This window comes from Rhinolophus sinicus, linkage group LG03 (genome assembly GCF_036562045.2).
Source record: "Rhinolophus sinicus isolate RSC01 linkage group LG03, ASM3656204v1, whole genome shotgun sequence".
Taxonomy (NCBI): Eukaryota; Metazoa; Chordata; class Mammalia; order Chiroptera; family Rhinolophidae; genus Rhinolophus; species Rhinolophus sinicus.
Window position 1 is genome coordinate 78,504,313 of NC_133753.1, and position 5,175 is coordinate 78,509,487.

Below are 5,175 nucleotides of genomic sequence, written 5' to 3' on the forward strand. Positions count from 1 at the left end.
AGAGATACGCAGTCTTGAACCACTACATCTTCTAAGAACCCCACTGGACAAAGGAAAATCAAATCGACTGTAGAAAAATTTTGTCAGAGAGAAAGAGCAGGGAAGCTCTGAAATTATTGGAATCAGTGCGTGAGCCATACATGTGATGAGTTTACACTGAAAGGACTAATTTTCAAATTTAGGATTTCAGAAACACTGAACTTGGAAAAACCCCGAAAGATGACCTTTCTCACCTTCAAGACTACACTTGAGTCATGCCAGGTAGCCAATAATCTATTTTAAAAAATGTTTCAAACCTCCAACACATCATACTGCCCCTTCCTTTTTCACCTCTCTTAATTATATCCTCGAAAGCACCTGCCATCCTGAATAGTAACTGTTAGTTTAATCTTCTTTCTCTTGAAGCAGTGTAAGCTCTTTGAGGAAAGAAAATAAGCTTTACTGTTTTTAAAGCCTTAACACTTGACACAGTATATGCTTAAAAAACATTTTTGAGCAAATGGAAAACTACTGGCTGAATGAATAAAAGTTTCCTTGGTAACCTACTGCACTAGCAATCCTGTCGTGAAGTTTTTCATAATACCCTCTCTTAATTATAAAAATTCCTAAAAGACACTAGAGGCTACCCACTCCAGATAGACGTGCATTTTAAAAAAATAAAATTTTCTTGGATTTTGTTCATTGTATTTCTTTTTAATCTCCAGACAAGCAAATTATAGAACCATTGCAATTTCACAAACCTTAGACAAATTCCTCCTCTGAGATCAGGGCAAATGTCTACACGGGCTGGGCCAGCCACGTAAATGAGTGAAGCATGGTATTTTGGTGGAAGGCCTAAAACTAAAGCCCAACATACATGCTGCCTTGACCTCTGATGACATCGGAGGGGCCTCACATGACCTAAGCAAAGTTCTCCTCCCCACTCTGCTCCCAGGAATAAGGCCCCCCTCGCCAAATAACCCTCCTTCACAAGCCGGCCAGATCCACATCTTACTTATCCCTCAGTAGAGAGTTTCAGTGTCTGGTTGGCCTGTAGAATTATTCAAACAAGCCAACCACATCTCCCCACAGAACCAGGGGGGCCTCCCCTTTTGATAGATACTGAAAGGCCTGCCTCCCACAGCCCCTGCTTGTTCACTCTGTTCCTAGTGCAACCCTCATGTCAGCCTGCATCGCATGAGGTGTCCTCCTCACCCCAGGGCTGGGAGTGTGTGTGATTAATAAACTGCTGTCGTCTCATCTGTCTAGCGTCCGGTGAGGAGTGCTCAGCAGTAGGGTGGGAATCCCCCCTTCACCAGTTGGGGTGAATAGGAGGCCATTAGAAGAGGCAGGGACCTGGTATGGGAAAAACAGCTGCTAGAAAAAGAAACCATAACAAGTTCTTAGTGCCTTTGAACTAAGAAGTGGTGGGGACATGGAGGAAAGAACAGGCTATGCCACAACTTCAGGAGGAAGCTGTTATTCAGCACTAGTCTACTGTTGACAGGCAGGAATGAGGACCCAGAATTGCCAGATTTTCAGGTTTTTAAGAGATACCGGAAATCTGAATTTTATGTCCAAGTCTCCCATTTTTTATAGGCCTTCCTTTCTTCCTTCTTTCCTTCCTTTCTTCCTTCCTTCCTTCCTAACTTCCTTCCTTCCTCCCTTCCTCCCTTTCTTGCTTCTGGGATCAAACCAAACCCATCTGGAGTGGTTTTGTGGTTTTGTGAGGTGTCAGTAACCTCTGTCCTAGAATTTAAGTCCAGTCCCTGGTATACGACTCTGATCCCAACGCCTGCATAACATTCTGCTATTATGCCTTTTAATATCATGTGCTTTTCCTCCTAAAACACCCGACTAACATTGCTAATTCAAGTTAGGTTCACTGAACTCTTAAAATTAAACAGTTTAGCTGTATTTATCTATACATCCCCGTTATGTATTAGGGTGCTCTGTTTTTCCTCCCAGCAACAATCAATAGCACTGACTTTTATTCTGGCCACATTTCACACTCCTCCAATTACTAGGTTCATGTTGGAGTCAAATAATATCCTCCCAGGTACTTCCCAACCACACTCAGCTTGCGCTGTACTCTCCATTATATCATTTCAAACATTAATAAATATGTCAAAGATCATGGCTTAAAAATAAGGAATCCAAAAGACTTGTTGTTGTGTTCCTTCCAGATTGGCATGTCACAAATAATAACTTTGTTAATTACTTCCAAGAAATGTAATAGAGCTTTTTTTTTTTTTTTTCTCCAGGCTGTCACTTTTCAAAGGCTGGTAAATAGTGGTTTCAGAAGAATTAATGGAATTACTACAGAGAAAAACAGTTCTTCATAAACAGTTCTCTCTAACCATGTCACAACATTTGAATATGTTTGATGAATATAAGAGCATCTTTAAAAAGAAACACTTCTGAAGCATAGTCATTCATCAAACTTTTATTAAGCACCTACTATGTTCTGGTCACTATTTGAGACATTAGGAATATGTTAGTGACCAAAGTAGAATGAAATTCCACTTTCATTGAGTTCACATCCCATAATATTAAGTAGAACATAAAATCAGTTATACCTGTTAAATACAACTAGGTAAAAATATGTAAGCCAATGGACAAAATCAGAAAATATGTAAAACTTAAAATAGTAGATAGGTATGTTAGAGAAGTTATAGATTATTTTTCTCTATTCAATATAAAACCTATACGTTAATAATGAAAAAAATTAAAAATAACTCATTGGTCATCTATAAACATTGCTAGTATACCAACTCATCATTCCGAACACTGATAAATAAAATGATCATTGTTTTAGTCCTTTCAGGCTGCTGGAACAAAATACCACCCACTTAGGTAGCTTACGAACAGCAGAAATATATTTCTTATAGTTTTAGAGGCTGGAAGACCAACAAGGAGTATAAATAAAACCAAATGTGACACATGCCTTCAACATCACTATGAAACAGAGAATACCAGGAATTTCAAAGCACCTGAAAGTACAGAAAAAGAACTTAAATACCAGGGTAGTCCCAGCACCAATACAAGCCTATGGATGTAAAGAGTAGTGGCAAAGGAGGCTTAAGAAACTGTAAAAAAAAGAGAAGAACACAATCGAGGACTGAAACAAAACACAAACAAAATTACCCCTAGACAGAGAAAATCAAACATAGGTGACAAAATACTGAACACAGATCTGTGACTTGGTAATTCATGGCACATGATAAGAGAAAGGGGCTTGAAAGTGAGTAGGAGGACCAGAAGAGCCAAAGGAGGAAATATCACTTCTAGGAGAAAAAGAGATAAATAAAGCAGTAAAGCCCTTTGGAAGGGGGCAGTGAAGGGAAATAAGGAAGTAAAAGGCAAAAATTAAGGACTCACAGAACTAAAAGAAAAATAAGACATGTCAACTCCTCTCCCACCCACTACCACCACCACCACCATCATCTTCTAGGGAAAAAGATGCATTTCACTGAAATGAGAGAAGAGGGTACTTATGACCTAGAAGTGAATTGGAATAGAAAACAAAATCAAATCCCATATAAAGCTACTGTAAGGAAAAACATAGAATATATCAATCAAAACATTTCAACTGAATTTTTCCTCAAGATTTTTACTAAAAATGGCAACCTTAAAATGTAATAGACTCAAACTGATTTAAGTAATGTCAAACAAATAATTGGAGATATTAAAAAGTCTAGAATCAGACATCTAAAAATAAATGATAGAAATAGACCCAGGAAGATCTATGTAAAGGAGAAATGCAATGAGAGTTGATTGGACTGAAAAAAAAATCAAAGGAAAAGACAAAACAATCTCAGGAATAAAGAATAAATTACAAGGTGCCTAAGGGAGAATATTGTAAATAGAAATCTAATTTGAATGGAAATCTAATAAGAAAAATAACCACAAACATAAAAATAAGAAAAAAATATCAGAGTAGGTAGAAAGTTGTTAAAATGGAAGACACACAAAGGAAGTCTAACACATGTATGATCAGAATTATATATAACTTTTGTCAGTTTTTCTGACAAAGTAAAACAAAACCGTGGAGCATAACCAATAGTTAATACTACTCATATAGTTTAAGAAAATTTTCTGAAAAAATGTTCTAAAAATATCAAAAGGGCCCATCATTTACCTGAGAATATTAACCTAAAATGATCAACTCTGAGAGATAATCTAATAAAACTATGAGAATTTAAAGGCTAAGAATATTCCTCAGAGCTTCCAAGCAAAAAAAGAAAAAAGGATTAAGTTACTTATCGTAGTAAGAAAATTAGACTTGGCATTGGGCTTCCCGAGAGATACATACCAGGGCCAGTATTTTTCAAGAAACTTAAAGAGTACTGTTGTAAGCCAAGAATTTTATAGCATGATGTTCTTTAAGCATCAAATCTGTATAAAAAGTTATGAACATGTAAGAACTCAAGGAATACAGTACTTCTAAGGCCTTTTGAAGAATCTACTAAAGCAGGAGTTGGCAGACTACACCATGGGCCAAATCTGGCCTGTCACCTATTTTTGTATGGCCTACCAGCTAAAAATGTTTTATATTTTAAAGACGAGGAAGAAGGAGCAGCAGCTGCAAAGGTGTACGTGGCATACAAAGCCAATAACATTTACTGTCTGGTCCTTTACAGTAAAGGACCCCGGACCTAGAGGATTTATCCAAGCAAAAGATGAGTAGAGAAACATCAGTAAACAGACATGGTGAGCACTTCATATATCTAATGGTAGAACTAAGTATAAAGCAAAGGTAGGGACAGGACTGGAAGAGAGTATGTGAACATGCTATGTTCTGACAAAGTGGAAAGAATGTAACAAAAAAGGGGAGAGGTAGGAGTCAACTGATATCATTTAAAACTGACGGACCAGCTGGTAAAAAGTAAGAAAAAAAGGGGCCTTATGGCCCTATTGAAAGGATACACACAAAGATAAACACAGGAATAGCAATACAAATCTTCCTCAAATCCAAAAGAAAAATATTAAAAAATAAAGAAGACACACTAGAAAGAGAAGCACAGTAAATATACTTACATCCAGTAATTACAACACAGAATAACATAACAAAGTGGAGACAAGACCTATCTATATCCTAAGATGTAGATATCAATAACAATATCTCATATATACATATCGTTATCAATTAAGTCATATTAGTAAATGTTAATAGGCTTAGCTGAATCAAATTGG